The following is a 24403-nucleotide window of genomic DNA, read 5'->3' on the forward strand; positions in this document are numbered from 1 at the left end:
GAAGACTGACAGATAGCTCGTGATTTTTAAATATATTAAATCAAGGTGTTCCTCCTCCTGTTCCACAGAAATCAATGCACAATCCCCCTGTACTTTCATGCACTCAGAAGCTCACATGACAGTTTTGTTTAATTTACTTTTGTGTCCCATCTACAGGCTAGAACAACAAAAAAAGACACAAGCCACTTCAAGTGATTCTTTGCACCTCTCTTCTCCTGACAGAATTACTTTTTAGAACTACTAGAGGTGCCAGAATTCTTAAGTTTTATTCTGGTGGATGGGCCTAAGAGTTCAAAAGATGAAACTGAGGTCATGGATGGAATTGTTCATAAGAGGTTTCCAAAATTTCTCATAAAAGATAGCCAGTCTTTCCTTCCCTCTTTCATGATGCTGATTGTCACCAATCTGTAGCAATTTGTGCAAATGTTTACTTGTCCATTTGGGACACTCTTTCATCAACTCCACACAGCCTGACGTCTGGAGCATTCAAAAATTACCTGTTGAAGCAGCTGTAGGAAGAGCTGAAGCAAATGTGTTTGTGCTCCTGTTTGAGGCTAAAATAGTAAAGGGTGAAGGAGGTGTGACAACTTTAAATACAATTTAATTGGGCATAATATAAGAGAATGGAATTGGAGAACATGGTGTCTTTAATTTCTCCTTGTACTTTTAGATTGGTACAGGGAGTTCTAGATGTACAATACTTATTATGACTTTAAAAAAAAAAAATCAAACCAGGTAAATATGGCACAATGTCATGAAAGACATAACCAGGGTGTATATACAGAAGTAGTACGCACTGGAGTAGTCATAGGTAAGAAAAAAGTTCAAGATCTGGGAGCACAGCTAAACAGAAGGGTGGAAGGGAGGCACTTCATGTGAAGCTACAAGAGAGAAGAGGTGGGGAATTACCAATTTGTCCATCCACGGTGATGATCTCACGCTTTCTCTAATAATACGTGTAATATGTCTTTGTTTTTTCCTTAAGATACATCATCACTAATAACAGGATGAGTGCGGTATCCATCAACAGGGTTGGAAGGGATTTTTTTTTTTTTTTTTTTTTTTGCTCACCATACTTTGCACAAAAGCAAACATACATTGTTGCATATGGCTTGTTTGGTAGGAACGTGAGGAATGAAACATTCTGGATCTAATTCACCCCAACTATAAATCTGGTTGACATTAAGTGATTTACAGCATGGGTATACTTGATTCAATAGAGCTACTGGAAGGAAATTATTTGTTTATTTTAGACTGTTATTTTTAAGTGCTACACAAATGCAATATTCTGACCTTTAAAAAAAAAAAAGCCACCATGATTCTCTACCCATGTAAGTAAAATGCCTGGTTTTGTTTTAGTGGGTACTAGCTAGGATATAATTTCTTAAAGGAAAATGTTCCTTTGTAACCTACTTTTGTTCATTGGTTTGCTCAGAGGAAAGTGTTTTTTTTTTTTCTTCCGAAAATAAATGCTGTCTGTTTTCCTTTTGCAATGTATTCTGCTACATCTCCAAACAGTTACTTAATTTCACCCATCTGTTATTCTGCCAGTATATCAACAGACAAGGGAAGGGAATGACTCCTATGCATCCTTTTTTTTTCAGTATATCTGTATAAACAGCTATTAAAAGCAATAAATAATGTAAAATTTTAGAAGGATACTTATCCAGCTTAACTAGATCAGCAAAAGAGATGTTTCCCCTTAAAATCAAAACTGCCTAGAAGATCTACTTCATTTTAAAGGGTGTGGGGTGGAGAAGTGTAATGTGCTCATGTTTGACTTCACAAGATTTACTAATTCCTGGAACTGAAGGATGAGTCTAACGACGTTAATTTCTACCAGCTAAGGTGATAGGAACTTGCACAACATAAGCTTAAACTGATCTTAGAATATTTCATATCGGCTACTCTAGTGTCTAAGATTATTATTACAATTATACATATTCTTCTTTTATTTTCATGTACACATGTAGAATCTCATGTTATCTGGGTGCATGAACTCTATGAATATTCAGGATGTGCAGTGGTGCTACTTGCTTCCTTTGTCTGTAAGATCTTCCAGTGACTGTTCAGTGTGTAGCTCAAAGAACCAAAACTTTTGCCTGACCAGCTGAGTAGTATCTGAATGCATTAGCTCTTGCACAAAACTCTTGAAAATTCATTCATCTATCCAATTAGTTCTCTGGAATGATGTATTGAGTGGCTACTGTCATGTACAGCAGTGGTAACTGTTTGCAAAATCAGTGCAAAGTAGCATAGAACCTCTTCAGCTCTGTCAGCCCTTCTTAGTGCTGCACGCACACTCTCCCCAGTGACTGTAATATAGGTTACAGGTGAGTTAGTTGGGAGACTAGTATTAGGAACCAAGTTTAACAGTTACGAGTGATATGTTAAAAACTGATTTTTATTTGGGCTTATTCAAGAAAATCAACATTTTTTTTTCTACCTGGCCCATAGGCCAACCTTCTGTTCATCATCTGTTTCTCCTGAGGATAATGCAAGTCAACTGGAATTACTGTTGTTCTGATTTTTTTTTCCCCAGTCTCCTCTCTATCAGACTTGTGGATTCACTGGTTTTGTTTATAGGTCTGTAGTGGGGGCAAGGGAGAGGTGGCATGTCAAAGACCATACTATTTCAAGGTACCTCAAAATCTTTGGAGTTTGCTAAACCCCATTAACTCACTAAATCTTGCCAGGTGAAGTAAGGTGAACCTCAGAGACCAATGACTTGCATACACAATTAAGGTAAAGTGTTTGCATCCAAAAATAAAGGGTGTCATCTGTGGTGACTAGCACAATATACCAATATACATGCAGAGTCAGTTTTGGAGATGAGCAACCAGAAGAGCTGCTGAAGGCCCTGAAGCCTGGGGTTATTCCATCAAGCTGAGTTAAGAAATTATAAGTCATCTAATGTGGGAATGAAAAGAAGGGTGGCTTAGCCTCTGCCTAGAGCCCCAACAAGTAAATGGCTCTGCATAAATGTCTGGATCAATTAAATTGCTTAACAATAACTATTGTGGCATTACTGCTTTTGTTAGACTAGAGTCTGTTGTTGCAGTAATGAGCATCAAATACAGTTTTAAGTCCTGACATTGTAAATTCCCTCTGGTAGTGCCCTCAGGCTTGATCCAAAGTGGGGCTTTGATGCTGCAACACTGAGTGTTATATTGTGGAGCTTTAATGTGGCTGGCCCAAGGTAAGCAGACACCTCTGTTAAGTGCCTTGGCCCTGTACAGGTATGTGGGAAGAGCTAGGTACATCAGGATCAGGTAGTCAGCTTTCTATTAGGAAATGCTGAGGATACTGCGGGATCTTTACCAGCACGTAGCCACCTGTTACGCCCTTTATTCCAAAATAGAGCTCATCTCTCTCTTCTAAAATATGGCAAAAGAGTAGGTGGGGGTGGCCTTTTGAACAGGAGCCCAGTGATTAAAGCACCCCCGTAGGCTGTGTGAAATCTAGCCCAGTTATTGCTTTTGCCTAAGGAAACTCAAACTCACCTCCCAGAGAGGTATGTATTTAGGGAACTATCTGCTCTCTGCGGTGTGGGTACAGACCCTGCTGTGGAATTAGAGAGCTGAAGGTGAACTAGGTTAGAGATCAAGAGCAAGCCAATGCTCCCAAGTAGTCCAGGGACCTGTGTTCAACCTCAGTCTCCGAGGGCCATTTTGTTCAGAATGCCTTTGCAATGAGTAGGGCAGAAACTTTCAAGATGTCCTTCTCTATGTGAGAAAAATGAAGGCTTTACCTGTGAGGCTATAGAGCTGAGCTCTTTCTTGCTCTCCCTTTGGGCCCTGATCAGCTTGAATTCATTTCTGGCAAGGGAAACAATCCAGTGAGAGAAGAGGAAAATGGTGTGCGTTTCAGAGGCTGTGGGGGGTTGGGGTGGGGGCTGCACGGCAGATGAAGGATGTGCATTTGAGCTCTCTCAGGCTGGCTGTGGCCTTGTGGTGGCAAGGTATGATCTCAACTTTCTTCAATGCTAGCAGAGTGCTCTGACAACTGAACTATGAATGATATGGGTGCTGTATCTAGAAGAAAGCAGTAGCTGCTGATGCGTTTTATGTGATGCCTGGTGTGCTGGGTGCTCTGCAAAATCCTGATAGATCAAGGCTGTGGGGAGAGAGGAGCAGAAGAATGACCATCTCCTGGATTTTACTTGGTTCAGGTACGAGATAGCCCTGTCAAGGCTGGGATGCTTCCTGGTACATGGAAGATGGGAGCTTCGGATGTACTGACAACTTTAAGTTTACAGATGAAGGCACCCATGGAATCCAGACACTTAAGCAGCAACTGAAGCAAGGCTTACAGGCCTCCAGTCTTGGAGTTTGGTTGAATTTAGGCATTTTGGTCCTTCCTGGATCTATATTCCTGTCTTGTATCTGATCATTAATATAATTATATCTAGCACTGTATAAACAAAATGATTATGCCATGAGCGAACATGTACCATAATATCTGTGCGATGCGAAGCAATGTAAACTAACATTTGCTTGTGGCTTATTTCTACACAAAACCTGGAGTCCTCATATCAGCAAATGTTGACAGAAGTAAATGTGAACACAGCATAAGTTACTAGATGGACATGTCTTTGGACAGTCTTAGCAGGGTGATTGGTTGTCTGCAAGTTACCGTTTCAGTAGGTATAATAGTTTTCAGCTTAGAGTCCATTGAAGCTTTTACTGAGCTGGGGCTGTGCATTTAGCATGCTTTTCTAGTCATCTGAACACAGCCAGACACTGCTTTGAAAGAAGCAGTAATGTCTTAAATCAAGCACCTGAAGTGAAGACAAGGACACCTTAAAAGGGAATTGCCTATCAACTACGTTAAATATCACTTTGTTATAGGTAGAACCAAAGTGTAAATCCACACCTTTGGCACCCTCCATGTGATAAAGCATCACCAGGCATTATGTCTCCCAGTACAGTGGACTCCTGGGAATCAGAGAGATTTAGATCATGTTCCAAATACTGGTGTTGTCAGGGAGAAATGTTTCCTCATTTTCAGCAATTAGAACTTTGTACTAATTTTATAAAATGAAGTTCTTACAGAGCCTTTAAAGCACAACCATCTGAACAATCCATTACAAGTTGGGCTGAGCAAAAATAAGTGTTTTCTCCTTATGAAAATTGTTATCTAGTGTGAGCTGTGGAAAAATTACAAATGTTCTTCACAACTCATCATAGAATATCCTGATTTAGAAGGGGCCCACAGTGATTATTGAATCCAGCTCATGGTTCCACATAGGACTACCCAGAAATCAAACCATGTGTCTGTTGTCCAAACAGTTCTTGACCTCCAGCAGGCTCAGTGCCGTGACCACTGCCCTGGGGAGCCTCTTCCAATGCCCAACGACCCTATTGGTGAAGAACCTTTTCCTAACATCCAGCATGAGCCCCCCAGATGCAGCTTCATGCAATTCCCTCAGGTCCTATTGCTGGTCACCAGAGAGAAGAGATCAGTCAGTACCTGCTCCTCTGTTCCCTGCGTGAGGAAGCTGTTCTCAAGGAACGAAAAGACTTGGGGAAATGAAAGTTCAAAAAAATCTGCATTGGTGGTATACAACTACATGTTTCTCAGGTTCTGAAATGGCACAAAGAAACTGTAGATTAGAAACTCCATTTGGGATCCAACTGACCAAGTGTCAGATCTTAGTGTAGACATCCACACCTGAATAAGTCACTCGAGGAACCCTTTTAACTAATGAAGAAAGAGAAGCATATCTAGAATGAGATTCATTTCATGCTAAAGCAAACTTTTAAATAGGTCAGACAAATCTCACTCTGGAAGTGCAGTAGTCTGACGCTGAGATGAATCCTGCTTCTTACATATTCACTCTTGTACTGTAGCCAGCAAGAAGTACCTCTCCTGTGGAATACATGCAGTTATGGCTCCAATAGCTCAGTCAGAAGGAAGGACTATGGTTCCATACTGGTTCCCTACTGGAAGTTTTATCTGACTAAAATTCCAGATCAGCTGCAATTTCAGATGAGATAGTAAAGAATTAAGTTGTCATCTCTTACCAAAACACTCCTGAAACTACCCTATTCCCTGTCTCCATCTATCAACTAACCCTACTAGTTGTCAAACTACATGTTGTTAATGAAGGTCCTGTTCAAACTACTCTTCTTCATATTACCTATTGGGTCACACCATCTTCACTGCACTATTGGTGCCCCTTTTTTTTCTTATAACGCACCTCCAGTAATAATGAATAGAAAATGAGACAGTTCTAGCAGGAATTTTCAGAGAAGATGTCGTTTGTGCTAAAATTCAGCCAGGAGGGCCAGCTGTATCCTGGGATGCATCAAGCACGGCATTGCTAGTCGGTCGAGGGAAGTGATTGTCCCACTCTGGTGAGCCGCTGGTGCGGCCTCACCTTGAGTACTGTGTGCAGTTCTGGGCACCACAGTACAAAAAGGATGTGAAACTGTTGGAGAGTGTCCAGAGGAGGGCGACGAAGATGGTGAAGGGCCTAAAGGGGAAGACATATGAGGAGTGACTGAGGTCACTTGGCCTGTTCAGCCTGGAGAAGAGGAGGCTGAGGGGGGACCTCATCGCAGTCTACAACTTCCTCGCGAGAGGGAGTGGAGAGGCAGGTGACCTATTCTCTGTTATCACCAGTGACAGGACCCGTGGGAATGGTGTGAAGCTGAGGCACGGGAAGTTTAGGCTGGACATCAGGAAGAGGTTCTTCACCGAGAGGGTGGTCGCACACTGGAACAGCCTCCCCAGTGAAGTAGTCACTGCACCAAGCCTGTCTGAATTTAAGAAGAGATTGGACTGTGCACTTAGTCACATGGTCTAAAATTTTGGGTAGACATGTGCGGTGCCGGGAGTTGGACTTGATGATCCTTATGGGTCCCTTCCAACTCGGGATATTCTATGATTTTATGATTCTATGAAAATTCATGAAATCATTTTATAAACATCTGGCAGTTGTCCAAATACTCTTAGAAAGGGAAAAAAGAGTAATGTGATTTCACAAATCATTAATGAGCTGAAGTCAGCACTCTGGATTTGATTTTTTTTTAATTATTTTTTAAATAGTTACTTGACACAAAATATCTTGTATCAGCCTGTGGTAAAGGCTCAAACTCTCTTCTTCCTAGTGATTCTTATATTTCCAAATTTGTGAACAGCTGCCAGGAGCATGTGTGTGTGTTTGCATGAGTCTTTGATAGCTATAATCAACAAATACATTTGAAATGTAACATAACTTCACCAACAGAGCGTGCCAGCTCTGTTAGCTCCTTTTAATCCAAGAGGTGCTTTTGAAGACTGCGTCTTCTTTAATATTATACTGTGTGCGAATGTATAAGCAGTTAGATGTGAACACATGCTGGGCAGTAACAAGCTAATTAATCTGCTTTACGTATTTGGAATGGTAGGCTTCCGTTCACTTGAATCAAGACCTTGGATAGGAAATAAGCCTTTGCACGACCTGCACGCTGATAATATGCAGGCAATTGCAATGATCCATCTTGCTCAGGATACATAGTTGGAAATATTCAGTTACAAAGCTCAAGTCTAACAGTGGTGAGACTACCACCTCCTGGCATTATAGACAAATAGGCAAAAGTTGTCCGACCTGGGTGGCTCAAGTTAGCTGGGGCCATATGTAGAGTCTAGACTGCTCTTGATCCAACGCTGTTATTATTAATAATAATAAACACAAATGTGTTTTTATAGGATGCTTGTATTTGAAAGCCTTTGGGCATTTCACAAACTGCAAGAAAACACAATATTTTTTTTTCCATTAAAAGTGCAACATACCCCCAATGAAATTGGAAACTGGCAAAAGAGCAAAAAATACCTACTAAACACCTCACAAAACACAAAAGATAGAGCAACCACCCACAATTCATTAGATTTCTATACATGCCAACCCCTCCTGGCCATACTGACATCAGAGGGAGATTTTTTGTGATATCAGTGGGAGAAAGATCAAGCTTTAAGTGAACAGTAGGAGAGGTCTCTGTGAGAGAATGTGGACAGCAGTGCGCTCAGCTGTACATCCACAGGTTGAACTGAAAGATGCATTTTTGCAGTCAGAAGTGTCTGGATTAATGATATTGCTACCCTTTAGAATTTAAACTTATTTTTCTTTTTCTCTGAAGGATGATAATGAGATGGGAGAACTGTGTTGTGATTTAGACCTAGGCTGAAGATTGAGATCTGTACTTGAAATATCTTGCGGTGAAAAGGAATTCTATACCACCTCCATATGGTTTTCCTTGATGTTTTTCTCTTTGTACATATTCTAGTAGACTTTTGTTATCTCAGCCAAAATATGATCAAAATAATCTTTGATTTTAGGGGAGATTTTCCAAATCTCCAGAGCTGATAAAAATGTTGGTTTTCCAAAAGGGTTGGCACACTGGAGATGTTAACAACTTTTTATTGGATTAAAAGGGAGCTGAACCACTCAAAAAATGTTATACCACTTTTTAAAATGTCTGCAATTCTTCCTTAGGCTTGTAAATCCTCATGTACGTAAACCACAGTCTTTTCTGGTAAAACTGCTTTAACAGAGTTTTTCAGCATAGTAATATGCTGCTTCTCTCTCAGTTATTTTGGGTAAAGATATGGTCTGAATTACCATGTTATCTAAAAACAACCCCCACCCCCCAAATAGCTTTCACTTGCTGCGATCATAAACTGCATAGTTTTTCCTATTTCAGCAGATAGTACCTTCACAGCATTACATACTGGAGCAGATCAAAGCAAAATAACATCAGTGCCATGAAATGAAAAGGAATAGATATCACAAAGCTTGCGTTTGTTCAATGCAGGAAGGGAGAATAAAGATTCCAAATGAATTGGAGAATAAAAGCACGATCATTAAGAAGGTGGCCTTTGGTGTGGTCACCTCTGAGATTCAGTCTAACAGAACATTGTTGTTGCCTCTACTTGTTCTGTAATAGCCCCACCCTATTCATTTGTGTAGAAGAATGGATCAAAGTGAGCTTGAAGATAGACAAAGTTTATAAAAACAGAAAACTCATTTTCTCATATGCTCTTTGGTGCCTGAGGCAGAGGTATTGATTGTAAAGCAACCGAAACAAGCTAAGCTATTCTTGCCTTCTATATGTTTGAACACTTGTAATTGTGCAATAGGTAGTGAAACAACCCAGAATGACGCACAAAGTACAGTACAAATGAGAGACAAAAGCAGCTGAATTGTTTAAATAAGGCAAGGCTGTGAAACTGAGACTCAGATGGGATTTTGCCTTGTAGATGTTTCACAAAAAAGGGAAAAAAAATCATTAACTTGTAAGTGGTTTTGTCTTAACTGTCAGTTCATATGGCAACTGGATACTGTGTAAATAAACATACATTATATATATTTTTAAACATGAAGAGTCAGTGGACTTTACACAGGCCCATTAACATGTCTATTACAAAACAGGCTTATGCCAGATCCAGGAGTAGGATATTAAGGAGAAAATGTGAAAGATCTTTTGTAACAGTGTACATCTTGTTTGTCCTGCTTAGGGCCAGTGCGAGTCACCTTGTGCAGCACAGTTCTCAGGCATGACTCTGAGGGCTCTAGGAGGGACTTCGGTGATTTCAGGACCCTAGTGAAATGGGCTCTCTGCAGAGGCTATTTTTATTTCCCATAAGAAGGTGTGATTCAAGATCATTTGCAGACTCTTGCAGATGAAATTTGTTATGTTTATGTTGTCTAATCCCAGTGGGTTTGTATACTTTTGCCTTTGTTTGCCTGTAAACCATCTTAACTGTTGCAGCACGTATCTACTCCAGCTCATCTTGTGTCCACAGGACTGGTTTGTGGACAGCCTGTCAGACATGCTCAGCAGTCCGCTAACCTCCTTTATGTGTCCAGGCATGCTCAGACCTACATGTTTCAGCTGTGTCAGCACCTCTGTGTACTGGTTTGCTTCTTGTATGGTCATGAAGCTGGTTTTGAAGATGGCTTTGAGGTTGCCCTCTGCGGGGTGCATGGTATACACAGGGTGGATGGATCTGTCCAGAGATGAAAGTGCCTCTCCTGGGATATCTTACTCTATTTGAGAGCAGAATAAGCTCTGCTGGCATGAGATGCCCCGATACTGGTGTAACTGTATCCCTGCTAGACCTGATCCTAGTCTTAATGCTGTTGTTTTCCTTGTATGGACCAACAGTAAAGCCACTTTGAATTGCTGTGGCAGTGTAGAGAAACCTCAGTGGGGACATAAACAGTATTTACACTCAGTTGAAGACTTCTGTTCAATCTTAATGCAGTGGAAAGCAGTCAGAGTGTAAGGAGGAACTAGGCTCCCAACTTGTGCAAGAACGGTTTGTTACCAAGCCTACCCAGACACTCCCTTGGATTCACCTGGACTTGTGCATCTTCAGTAAGTTAAATTGTGCTCGCTTTCCAATATGTTGACTTTAGGGTAAGGAGGGAAAAACAGTCAAATCAGATATGTTCTTTTTTATTTTAATTAAATCATCTGTATTTGAAGGTGGTGACAACTCAGCTTCAGGCTTCTCTTGTTCATCCCATACTCTGGGAAAAGTTCCAGTCTGATTTTTGCTTTGCTCATAACAGAAAGTTTGTATTGGTTTCCTAGCCATGTAATAAATTATGAATTCTGTCATCAGCTCTAATGGTATAACGAAATCTCAACAGTTACACAATGTGCAATGTTCTCGTCCAAGGTCCACAGCTGAATGGTCAGCTGCTGCTCAGCAAGGTGAGACCTCGGTACAGCACGGAAACTTTCCTCGGGATGAGAATGGATTTGCTGTTACTGAGAGTTCCCATTATGCCTCAAGGGGTTCTGCCCTGCTTTTTGTTTTCTCTAGCAACGTGAGATCTGCCACGTCAACATAGATCATTAATGTTTCAAACCTGGTCCTGACTCTAGCTAAATTTAAGTCACTATAGTTCATAGACAGATGAAGTCCTACTCTCTCAATCCTTCACACTTCTAGCTCTGCTGTAGTTAACTTTGCCAGTGTTCTGTCCTGTGCTCTCCTCTCCTCCAGGATCACTGAATGTGCCGAGAATGGTGCTTCAAATGCTGCAGTGTATAAAGGGGAAAATACACATCACAACTCCTCATGGCTGTGGGCCTGAAGAACAGAAATTCCCAAGCTTCTTTTGGGATTACTTTTCACCCTTAGACAAGTAGCTTAAATTCTCCCTGCAAGTCCCATCTATAGAATGATTCTTCCCTTTTTAAATCCATCAATAGCATGATGGATTTGTAATAACTTTACATACATGGCTGTAATGAGCACCCTGACAGACTCTGGTGTAAATAAGACAATAAAAGGCAATATTTTTTTTCCTATCCATGTCTGAATGAAACTTAACTTCAAGTTGTTTAATACAAACAGTTGATCAGATTTTGCTGTTTGGTGTCTTTACTGGGGATGAAAAGCATTAGGCACTGTTCTCTGTTCCAGCTTTGTAACCTTGTGGCATTCTGAAAAAGAACAGGAAATTGAGTGTTGAAAAATTATTCCTGCATAGATGGATGTAGATGCATATTCCATTTGTCTGGTGCAACTCAGGAGATACAGAAAAACATGAGAATCACAGCGTTTATGCTCCACTCATGCTCAAATATTGGAGTAGCAGTAACTTTATCAGCTATTTAAGTGACTTAATTCTGTGTTGAGAGTCAAGCCAGTTCTTAGTGCGCCACAAAATTAGATAACAACAATGGAAATAAAGGCCTTTGACTCCTCTTACCCATATTCTGCAGTGGAGAGTGAAAACTATCCTTGCAGTGCTTTTTCTTAAAGTGGTCTCTGCATTTGGGTGCTCGCATTTAATTAAATCTTTCTGGATTTGTGGACAGCATTTAGCCAATGCTGCTTTACTGTGTATTGGGACAACCAAGAAGTAATACTGATGGATAGAGCATCCAAGCTGTAGTGAACTACATGCTTGAAAACATGCTAAGCTTATTTAAGCCTGCAGAGCTTTTACCTAAGGTTACAGTCTGTAGTGCCAGGTGCAGTAAATATTAATGAACATAGCACAAATATCTGCGACAATAAATGTCGGTAATCTGACAAGCTGAAGGAGAACTTCTTATTCTGATGGAGATGGTTGTATGCTTTGTCTAAGTGTGCAGCCATTCTATGCCTTTCTCTGATGATGCTTATGCTATATGTAACACAGGGGTACGTGGAAACACCAAATAAGGCTCTGGGTTGCATTGTGCTGGATACTGTATGGACAAAACAAACCCCCAAACAAAACAACAACTACAAAAAACAGAAGGCAATAACTGAAAATCTTTAAGTATCTTTCTACTGCTGATTGATGGATTGCTGGAACTTGATTTTTCATCTTTTGTTTTGTTACTTTCAAAAGGAGACATTCTAGCAAGTTATTTACAGATTTGTTTTAAAGAAACTTGACCTCTGAAGCTCCTACTTGGAGGGATAGCTCCTGTTGGATTCTTTCAAATTTGTGGGGGGCAAAATGCCTCCCCCAGCTAAATCCTTGCTGACTAAGTCTTCTCTATTTCTTTCTTTACCATCTGGAATGTGCTAAGCATGATGTTCAGTCAAAAAAAATGCATTTTATTCTGAGGTGAAATGGCAGGGAGCAGGTAACAAGGATTTTTATTTTTTGTTCCAGAACCCATGCTCTCTGTGGGGGTGGCTCAGATGGCACTGAATTAAATTGGAGACTTAAATGTGAAAAGTATTTAAAAAATTTTTAATGATGTCAACTAACTAATCTCAGCTCTAGGGCAAATAATCAAATTAGCTTTAAGAAATGGACTTCTCTGAATGGCCCTTTGACTTATTTTTCAAAGACATCCACATCCACCTATCCATTCTAAAATAATTCTGTAACTTACATAGTGCCCAGTTCCTAGGAATCAAAAATTTACAACAAAAGGCATATCTTTCTTTCCACGTAACATTTGAATACCTTGGACTAACTAGATAGGGGATAGGGTCATGGGGCAAAAGACAAAAAGATATTGGGTGTCCACAGTTTTAATGACTGTCAATAGTTGGCTGGAGAATACGGATTCCTATTAGTGTCCTACTCTTTTTTGAATGCCTTATTGCCTCCTTTAGAGGTGAGGGACAAGCATCAATGACCAGTCCCTTGCCTAGCCTGAGATCATAGCCAGCTAACCAGTCAGCACATGTAGCTCCAAATCAGTTGCAGCATGCACTATTGCTTGTGCAGGCCGTCAAATAAGCATATGGAAGGGAACAGAGGGGTACTGTGATTACGAAGGAAAGTGGTTGTAATTGGAGGATGTAAGGCATATATCATAGGAAACTCAGCTTTGTCAGTTGTGTTGCTTCTAAAACAGCTCATTGACCTTATGCCTATTAGTTCCCTAACTCTCCACCCAGTTCTGTGAGGACTGCAAGAACAATAGGGAGAATGTCAACCTAGTGAATCACTGTTGACTACGTTGTCCACATTTTCCTTATTTGGGCAGATATTTTTGCTTAGGTATGCTAAGAATCCACAAAGTGGCTAGGTACTAAGCCCTAAGACACTCAGACAGGTGTCTCAAAAGACATTTAAGAGACTTACTCCAAGGTTCGTGAACTAGATATTTAAAAATAAGTCTAAAGAATTTAGATGTGGGATTTGGGACCAAACTCCCTTAGGCTTCTTTACTCTCTAAAGCCAAGATATTCAAACAATCTTGACCAAATTAGGATAATTAGAGTCCTTCATCTTACCCCTGCAGCTAATCTATTATACTGGTCTAATGTGTGTACTATTCAACCATGTCAGGGATTTTTGTAATTTAGTGGGAATAAAGAATTAATCATTAGTATCTCTGCTAAGAAGTTTGTGTTTACCATCAACATGCCCAGTTGATGTGCAGATGTTAGCTTAATTTCAAATTATAGTTACACATCATGTTGCACTTGACCAATTTATTAACCCATGCCTAATAGGCCCTTGGGACTGCATTTGGCACAGGGTTAGAGATTTCAAGATGTACTGCTCTTTGTTTACTGAATGTGGTTGGGATAACATAATAGAGAGAGAAGTGTAATTCATGCTTCAGTTTACTTACAGACTTGGAGCTTTGAGGTGCCATTTAGGCTCAACTGTTCTCTTGAGTATAATGAAACTTCATCTCTCATTGAAGTATTTGGAACAAAATCCTTTGTGAGGTGATGCAGTGTTGCTAAACAGTTCTCCCAGTGAGCTGAGACTTTACTTTTGGACTTACCTAGAAACCATAAGAGCCATAAAGCCTGAAGTTCTTTGGAATAACATTCTTATTTCTTGTTAAAGCAAAGGTTGCAGGAGTTAAAGGACTACTTGTTTTCTTCTTTTGTCATTTTTTCTTTCCATTTCAAAGCCACAGAGCAGGAAGATGCAGTCAAGTGTCAAATCAGACAAAATACTTCCAGTTTTTTTTGTGTGTGTTGTTACACTACATGCTTAAAATGCAAAACAAAATATTCTGTGCTCCATGTTTGTCTTTGGGTGAGTGTATGAATTAATGTTGACTTCTTAGTTCTTTTCCACTGGTTTATATTTGAAAGGCTATTTGGAAGAGATGCTTTTTTGTTTCGCTCTTGGTGTTAATTCCCTTGGTTAATCTAGTGCCAGCATCTCATCCGGATTCAACAAGAGCCTAATAAATGAAACCTGACTGTCCTGTGGCAAGAGCTCCAGGATGGGCTGAAGCCAAGGAAGTCTTGGAACTAATAGTGTTTAACACTGCTTTCAACACAGTTTGCAATTGGAAATGTCAAATGAGGAAAATTTATGTGGTGGCTTGTGAGAAATGTTGATCATTGGTAGCTTATAACTAAATATGTCGATTTTTATTCTTTGAGAGGAATAGACACATAAAATGTATTCTAAATGATTATTTGTGAATATTTGCCCATGAGACTGTTATGATATATAGTGATGTCATATGGACTTTTTACCCTCCAGAAAAGGTATTTCTGTCAGTAGCACAGTTACTTACAAGTATTGAAGCAATATTTTGGAACAATATTTTTTAGAGGTCGATAAACCATCAAATTGATGGAAAGGATGAGGGTATAAAACATATCTGTTTCTTTGAAATTTTATTTTCCAAGTCATTGGCAGTTGTGCTCTGTGTTCTTCATTTGGGCTTTAGATCTGCTCTTTCATGTTGCTTTACATAAAATGAAGAAAAAAACCTAACTGGTTGGTAAGTCACATCTGTCGCAGGTCTGTCTTTTCTTTCCTTGCTCAGGAGTCATTTGCTAATGTCAGTGAGGTTACAGTGATGTAAGGTGAACAGGTACAACAGCTGATTCAAGCCTGAGATGTCTAGAGCACATGTTAAGTAACAAAGAACACCATTTCGGTTTCAGGAACGATTCTATCCCCATCTCATCTGCTGCACTGATGATCACTTCATGAAAGATCACTAGGTTTGTAGGCCAGTTTATTTCTGGTGTAACCTCCCTGGGTATGATGCAGTTATACCAGGGAGAGACCTGGGACATTTTTACTGTACTCAGTCACATGTGCCGTGTTAAGAGAGCCTTCCCACGCAAAGTATTTGCACAACACTTTCCTGGAATTTGAGGGTGAAACACATTTGCCTGTTGTGCTTCAGGCATTTCACCCGACGAGACAGAGCCGTGCTTGCTCGATCATATTAGCTGGATTAGAACAGCAGTGAAAGACCTCCAACTGTCACCATGAGTATGCCTTCCTCTTGCACTGAACATCATTCAAGACAAGATATTGTTCTGGATGGACTTTTGCTTAGCCCAGGTGAACTTGTCTTACATCTTTTCAAGTCCCGAGTATGCTTCTGAACAGAACATTTGGGGATGTGCCAGGAAAATTGATTTGGAGGTGTTTGAAAAGTATTGCAAAGAAGGTTCCTGAAGCACAGCTTCTGCCAATAATGTGATGACAATTAGCACTGTTTGAAAATTGTCACAGTGATTATCTTCTGCTTGTCTCATTAGGCTGAATGGACATAAGCAATTTCTATCCTGCCTATGTCACCCAATTGTCCTTTTACTGCCCATTAGTATTCCTGGGTTGGACTGGGTTAGTGGAGTGCTGCTGTGTCCCCTGCCTTTGTCTTTATTGAGTAGGACGCTAGAGCTGTTTCTGCAGAAGCGGAGGGACTTACCCCTTTCCCTTCTTGGGGTGTATTCAAAGAAACTTAGCTTGGAAGCTCCCCATGGGTTTTACCTGTTTACAGTAGAGGTCACATGGGATCAAACCAATTGCTGGTTATCAGTTGCTGAAATCAGGGCTGATCCCTAACATAAACAAGGACGTAGGCTCTTCAACCTCCCAAGAAGTGGAGGACTACTATTTTTAATAGACTATTCATCCATAGTTAGAAAGCTGTCACTGATTTATAACACTTTTTTCATTGCACCCACCCCAGACTCTGGGCAATCATCCCTAGGGGGATTTATTTTCCATTCTGTTCTCTCCCTGAGTACTTTAAATATATGTCTACATTCCAAATAATCTTGTAAAGGGAATTTTGGCTTCCTGGTTCCTCCTCAAGTCAAATCCTGCCTTTGTCCTTTTGTAATTAGATGCTGAAACAAAGTCTATACAGAGGCTGCCGGGGAGCAGTTTGGTGTGAGGCACAGAAAAACTTTGTGCCCAGAAAAGAAAGAAATTGGTCATGAGTCTAGAACAACTACAACCTTCTTAATCTGCTACGCTTGTCTGCATTATGTAAAAGTGAGAGAAACACTATGTAAACTGCTGACAAATGGAGATGACAAATGATGAGGTGTTTATCCAAGATCTGATTTATTTATTTACTTGCTCAGTCCTTATGAAATATGTATTTTGGTGATAAATTCAACCAAAACTTCCCCAGCTGTCTCCCTTGGCCAAGCATCCAGTGGATTGCTGGTTGTGACCAAAATTTCCCCTCAGTGGTGGGTAGTCAGTGGAATGTCACAGTCCCCAAGGGTTAGTCCTATTTGTATGAAATACCGTCTTGCTAACAAGTATGGCTGCTTTCTTCATTGAGAAAATGGCATCATCCCTTGTATAAACTATGCCTTCTGTCTAATAGAGTATAATTTTTGCTTATATAATGCATTGTCACGCAACTGATACTGGGCTTCATGCTTCACTTCCTACCATTCTCATTTTTCTTCCCAGAGAAGCTATGAGTTTGTTTGCTTTTTGGTTAGTTAGTCTTAAAACAATAAAACTGATGGGATTCTCTGCTTATACAGACCTATATTTGTTTTTGCTTTTGGTTTCAGGAAAAAAAATACCCATCACAAACTGCATAAAAGCATAGAAATAGCTCTGCTGTTCTGAGGTAAGCACCCACTCTTTTTTGTTCCTATACATCTTTGAAGTGTTCCAAGGTCTCCTGTTGAGTTGTCAGGTGTATCATGCAATATGATGGGGTTAAAGTAGATTTGCTTATTGTGATATGTGGCCTATCTTTAAATGGGGGGTGGGGTGGGGTGGGGGGGATTGCATTAAAAAAACAAAAACAAAACAAAACAAACTTCTCTGATAAATTTTAGGTAGAATTTTACACATGAAACCAAGCTGCAATCTAGACCTCTGAATGACACTGTTAATGAATATTAAGAACTTCATTTGAATAAATACATTTAATTGCACTCATAATCAGTGGAGGGAAAAACAACCTTACCTAATATTTATGAATTGAAGACATGCTGGAAAGATTTATACCACAGCCAAGAAAGAAAACATGCACACGCCTGCCCATACACATACAAGTGAGTGAAAAAGAGTAGCAGGTAGTCATCTATACTGAGGCTGTATCAGGATGCTCAGTATATGAGGGACACCTTTTAACATTGCACTGATACATTTTAAGGCCTTAAACATTGAATTTGCAGAGTTATGGCAAAAAGTCAGTTTGTATCTTGAAGTAAAATCAAGAAACAGAAATGCTGTGTGATATTATAATGATACTCCTATGATGTTAAGCCAGGGTAACCCTATGTCCTGGTCTTCATCCCTGGGACCCTCCTTCATTCTCGTCTCCCTTAGTGCTGGAATGGTATTCCATGTCTCCTCCCTTTCTACACCACTGCCTATTTTCTCATTCTGGCCTCTGACCCAGCTGGCTGTGAGCTTTCCTCTTCCCTTGTGTTTTGGCTGGAGCTTATTCCCTGTATCAGCTATCTTGTTTCTCATCAGGCCTTTTTCTTTGCCAGCTTCTAATTCTTCCCCCTCCCCAAATGGTCCCAGTCTCCCTGTCTTTCACACATTTGCTATTTCTTCCTCTCCCCTCTACTTTGTATTTTCCAATCCTTTCCCTTACCATGGTTAAGCTCTTATTTTTTTCCTGTGTTCTTGACCAAAAGCTTCTGCTTCCATACTGAGAAAAAGTGGGCAGCTGCTAACATAGGTGATAGAGGCTGCTGAGTCTGTTGCAATGCCTAATGCTGGTCCAGAGTAACAAGAAGCCCTAGCTGTGAAGAGGAATTTGTATTTTTCCTCTGTGTCTAGGGTTAAGCATATTCATCTGTTCTTTGTGGAAAGGGCGTGAAGAGTCTGAACACAATAGGACTCTACTGAGTTGGGAGATGCTCAGTGAAAGCAGGGAAGTGGTTGAGTCACCATCCCTGGAGGTCTTTAAAAAACATTTAGATGTAGAGCTCAGTGATATGGTTTAGTGGAGGACTTGTTAGTGTTAGGTCAGAGGTTGGACTAGGTGATCTTGGAGGTCTCTTCTAATCTAGATGATTCTGTGATTCTGTGTAATTACACTGGGGATGAAATTATTCAGTGTGTTCAGCTTGCAGCTTCACTAAAAATAGCAGAAAGATAGAAGGCAAAATTAATTATGTAGAGCACAGTATAGCTTCTCTTATTCAACACCTCCATAGCCTATATATGCCTCCCTTTTTAGGATTCAGCGTGGGCTTATTGTAGAGCTTAGTGGCTGAGTTACCCAATCATAATGAGCTACCGTGTACATCAGCTGAGCATGATAAAGCACTCCTAATGCGTCTACAATGCAGGGTGTTTAATTCTGACATGAACACTGCAGGAAGGCGCACTTTCACACCAACACATGGACAGACTTAGGTGGGTGGTAGTGCCATTGATGGAATATAAAATCTTCATGGTGATGAATTTCTCTTTGCATTCTAAATATAATACCTGAAAAAATGTATTTATCTGGTTTTATAAAAGCGCCAGTTCTTGTTTTTATTAGAAAATGTTAAATGCATTTTTGTGCCTTCAACATAATATGTAATTCTTTGCTTCTTTTCAGGGTCTCTCAGTGAAGAAAGTTCTGTTCCTGTTACAAGCTAAGAACTGCAGCTTAGAGTATGAGTCAATTCTTTGGAGGAAGCACTTAAACACCTGCTTGACTTTTGCCATATAGAGCAGCTCCTCGCACTTCAGTGGTGTGAGATCAGACTCTTTACTACATAATTTTTCATCTGTCTTACCTCATTTTGGTTCCTTTTTGTCTGTAAATATTGTACTTTTTATGAAGGATTTTCTAATTCCATGTTCTCAGAAAGAGCACAAATCCATAGCGCAGGGAATTATGTTCTTTCAGTGTCTCAGGGACTCATCTCTGCTGGTACTCCCTTTGTCTTTCTCTTCCTATACTATTGGTTTTCTTCTGGGTCTCAGGCACTGGAGGCAGCCAGAGTAATAGCAGGAAATGTATTACGGAAGTGCAGACTACCTGGGATCAGGACCTTGTTGCCCTGCAGGTACAACACAAGAGTAAAACCTGTTGTTGTTTATCGAGGCCAGTCTTGCTTATGAAAGGCTTTCTTCTGTTCTCACCACGGCAGTATTTGTGTGTTGGCAGCCTGAAGAAATAGTGACAAGACACAGGAATTTCAGGCGCAAGGAACTGACGTAGCTTCCTAAGTCATGTGGCTGTGACAAATCTGTTGGGTTTTTGAGTCTGAGGCTCCAGGAAACGAGAACAGAAAGGACAGTGGGATGAGGAACAGTCACTGATCATTGTCTCTCTGGGTGCAGTTATTGGCACCATCCTTACTTCTAGGAATGACGTTTCCATCTCTTCTCTGTGCATTCATTTGTCTTTGTTCACAATCTGTTCCTGCCCAGTCATAGATTTAATGATTGTTCTGGGAAAGGAGATGTACACACATAGACATACATCTACATATATGCACATATATATTTACACACACACATGTATTATATGTGTGGCTTCTGAGCTCATCAGGTTAGCTCAGGCCTGCGCCCATTGCTTCTGCTGCTCCTTCATCCCCGCACTTCTTAAGGGACATCTAATAGCACATTTATAATGGTCCTAGTTCTGTGTTTCACAGTTTATAACATACTCTTTGTCAGATACAAAGGAGATGGTGATTATCATCCATTACCGTGTGGGCTGGTGGAAGGGGGGACCGTTCCCCTAGACACACAGAACATGACATGAGTTGCTTTGTATGAGGGAGCCCTCCTGGGCAGCGCGACATTGAGATTACCACAGGTATATCCCTCCGTAAATTTAATCCTGTGTTCACAAGTTCAGTGCTGCTTGCAGGCAAGGCAAATATGTTCCTTCAGTATGTGGGGAGAAAATCCATGCTTACTGATATAGAAGTACAAAACTGTGTTGGCACAAGGATTTCTGAATCAATTGAGAGTCCTATCTTGTACTGTTATATGATAATAGCTGGAAGATAGTAACTTTGCACTTGATGGAAAAACATATTGTAGAGCTTAATGAAATTTCATCATGCACTTTTAATTGATTTCAGCAAGGGAGACCTTTTCAAAGCAAATATTGCTATTAATCTAATTAGTGCTTTAGCTAATATACCGAAATTATATTCGTATATCAATATATCAGACAAATATTTGTACAAGATACGCATTTCAATGACTACTCAGCTGAAATGAACAAATTACCTCCTTTGATTATAAGGGCCTTGCTTCCTATAGCTGTACTTTGCAATTGATTTTCCTGTGTGAGTGCTTAAATTCAGCCATGAAATCCACAGTTAATCCAAAATAAACAGCTTCCCCCCACCCACAAGTGATCTGTGCACCTGTACAACTGAGCAATAGTGCTTGTTGACAGAAGGCCGTTTTTTGTCTAGGTCTTGCTAATGGATCTAAGTCACTGGGTGAGCACGGCAAGATCCTTTTGGAATGGAGTATTGGTTGTCTTTGTGCTATTTCCATTTCAGGATAAGAGAAAACTGGGTGATAGTTGCACGGCATGACATGTCCTGGTACGTTGTTCTTTACACTGTCCAGCATGTGAACACATTTTCCTTTTCTTTGAAGCAGCCAAGATGGTGTTGAGTGGTGGATATAATTCCTAGATGGAGCCGGGACAAGGCTGAGACCCTGGGTGCTCAGATGTTTTCCAGGGTTTGCTACTTTGGGTATATATTTGTTTTCACTAGTCTTGAATGCTACTGGACAGCTCTCAGGAATATAAGGAAAAATTATCATATATAGTTGTAAGTCCTTACTTGGCTCTTTGTCAACCTCTGTGCAAACACAGAATTCCACTGAGGCAGGAGTGAGTTTGATCCTATGCCCATTCAAATCTGTGGCAAAGCTTTTAGCAGGGCGCAAGGATCAGGCACATAGGTCAGGATTTCAGGGAGGACTTAAGTTCTGCCACTGTCTGCACTGAGTGCAATCCGGTGCTTTGGTGTCAGACCTTTAGAGCCCATGTATAATAAGGATAAAAGTGCTGAACAGGATTCATTCCTCTCTTCGAATATTTGACCAAAGGAGCTTATATTCTTGCACTATTAGTGGCTGGAGCTCATTCAAGATGTCCAGTGTCCAACTTTGCTTGATGTGTTCTTACCATCACCAAGGGAAGTGTGGGAACATTCCCCACTGCTCCTGCAAAAACTATTCTACTAGTCAGGCTGTAATTCAAAAGAACCATAGAGGGAAAGTAATGAAATTTCTCTGTAGCCTCGTGGTTAGGAAACACAGCCAAGGAGGAGGAATCCAGGGTTTTGATCCCCATCTCTGGGACTGCTCACATAATTTATTGCTTGACATAAAACTCAGGGGAAAAAGGACCAGATCTCAGGGCTCCTGCTTCTCAGGTAAGTAAATTCTTTCCAGGTCCCATCTTTGGTACCCAAAACCTTTACCAGATTTCTAGCAGTTTTGAAATTCAAAGTTTTTCACAAGGCTATGGATCTTCCCTGTACCTACAACAGGTGTACCATCTGAAAACTAATGGGTTCCATCTTTGGACGGAAAAGTTACATTTTTCTATTCAAATTCAACTTTTGTTTTGAATCTTTCTTCAAGTTCTGTGTGAAGTCATTCTACCTCAAAGGGAATTAACTCTTATGTTGAACTTTAGTGTAGTTATGGCAGTTCTCATGGGTTCTCTGTTGTGACTCATAGTATCATGTTCTTTTTGTGTGTGTGTGTCTAGTGAGTAGCTGGCAAATTCTCCCCAGCTATGGCATTAAAAGAAAAAAAAAAAAAAAAAAAGGCAACAACCACAAATGTTGTACTTGAGCTGGGTAGAATTTAAGCATCCCAGCTGCTTATGGCCGAGGTTACTGCCATCCCAGTATACATTGGATGGGACTGTAAAAAGGAATAACTGATGTAGGATAGAAACTGGGATGAAAGCAGATGAATAGAAGGGATGACAAGTAGAATGTGAAGTGAACATATCTGTACAGGATCCTAAAAGAAGCAATCCATATTGGGAATTTCATTCCTTTTGCATAGTGCCAGATGATTTGTTACTTCTGCTAAGAAAAGCTAGAGCTCTATTTTTTAAGCTCTATTTTTTGAGAGTGCTGAAAATATAGAAACTTCTCATTGTAGTTGGAGTTCTGCAGTGGCAGTTGCTTGAACTGCCTGTGTGAAAACTCTGCTCTGATGTGTGTTATAGAAAAGAAATTGTAATTAAGAAAATGCACATTAGCTAACTTTTTTTTTCAATGAGTTCCAATACCATAGATCACTAAAAATGAAAAACAATAAATGTCAAATCACATTTCTCTGTAGCTTTTTTCCTTGTTTTTGCTTCTTTTTTTCCCCTCATTTTAGCGTGCACAGCAAAAGTAAATGTCAATAGAAGCTTCTCTTGGGAGTCAGTCAATTTCTAGCCAATGTCCTGTAGTAGAGTAGCTGTGAAGCTATAGATGCTTTAGAGGCTCATTTTTTCTTAAAAAAATATTTCACTGCAGTTGGAGAAAAAATGATAGAAATATTTTTCTACTCTTATATTTTGCTAGTTTCATATAATCCTACATTTTGACTTGAGGATATAGACCTTTAAATGGAGTAAACTACTGTCATTATTAAAAACATCTTCCTGGAAAGAATTCAGAGATGTTCAACACTATTTTTTTTTTCCCCTTGGCACAGTACTCTAATTAATTCTGAACCATTTCTTGAGTAATGTTTTTAAGGTCACTAGCTTGGTTGGGTATTTGGTAATAAAAATTACACCCCACGTCTGCAATAGGACCACTAATTTAAAATAGCCATTTGATTCAAACTGACCTGCTTGCCAGCATAACTAATGAAGTGTCACTTTAATATTTAAAGTACTGTTCTTTCAAGGTAATTGTTATTTACTGGTAATTCTTCTTCATTTGATGGTTTATTAGGTACCTATATGAATTTAAATGGGGCAACTGAAAAACTGTAATTGTCTAACTAGCATAATACTTCGCTATAAATATGCCTGGGCACCTGTTTAAGGAAGGTTTTTTTTTGTTTGTTTCTGCTTTTTCCACTGTGAAAGAATGGGGAAGGCTGATTTGGGAAAGAGATTTTACCTGTTAGTAAGATATTAGGAAAGAGCCAACAGAAGGGGGCTGACATCCTAAGGAATGCAAGGACTTGTTTTGGCTAATTCTGCACCCACCCACGTGGGCGTCAACATTCCACTCAAACACTGCAGGGCTCAGCCTCTCCTCATCGAGGGACTGGCAAAATAGATGTGTGTGTGCGTGTGTGTGGGGGGGAACATCCAGGAAAGAATTAGTCTGAAAAGTAATCACAGAAAAGGCACAAAATGGGTGTTCTCCTAGCAAAGGGGGGACAGGAGAAAAGACAATTGTACTGGAAAAAACAAAACAAAACAAAAAAACAGTAAATAAGTATATCACTTGTTCTTTTTTTTTTTTTATTTTAGCTTATTAGTGAATGTCTTTTTTTGGTCCTCAATGCACCATAAAGCTTTATTTTACCCATGAAATATAGCTATTTAAACTAATCATCTTGCTAGACAGATGCTGAGCTTTGACATGTCCCCCTCAAACTGATGAAGACATTTAAAAAGGCCAGCTACAATGCAAATACTTATCTGAGAAATTCCTGCTCACTTTGGTTTATAATTGCTTCTTAATAAAAGGGCTTTGTGACTGGACATTGCAGGTTACAGTCTTATTAAGTTCTTTCTTCACACTTTTCTTTTTTGGTGGTTGAAGCTTGAGTTCCCGGCCCTGTATC

At 40.0% G+C, this 24403-nt stretch overlaps 1 long non-coding RNA gene across 1 annotated transcript; it reads left to right on the forward strand.

Annotated features, from left to right (window-relative positions):
- Positions 1-17215: 17215 nt before the first annotated feature.
- Positions 17216-19389, forward strand: LOC136790136 (uncharacterized). Its single transcript, XR_010829508.1, has 3 exons — positions 17216-17273; positions 18849-18961; positions 19218-19389. It is a non-coding gene; the product is annotated as an uncharacterized lncRNA (long non-coding RNA).
- The last annotated feature ends 5014 nt before the right edge of the window (positions 19390-24403 follow it).

The sequence above is a fragment of the Anser cygnoides genome, chromosome 2 (assembly GCF_040182565.1).
Source record: "Anser cygnoides isolate HZ-2024a breed goose chromosome 2, Taihu_goose_T2T_genome, whole genome shotgun sequence".
NCBI lineage: Eukaryota > Metazoa > Chordata > Aves > Anseriformes > Anatidae > Anser > Anser cygnoides.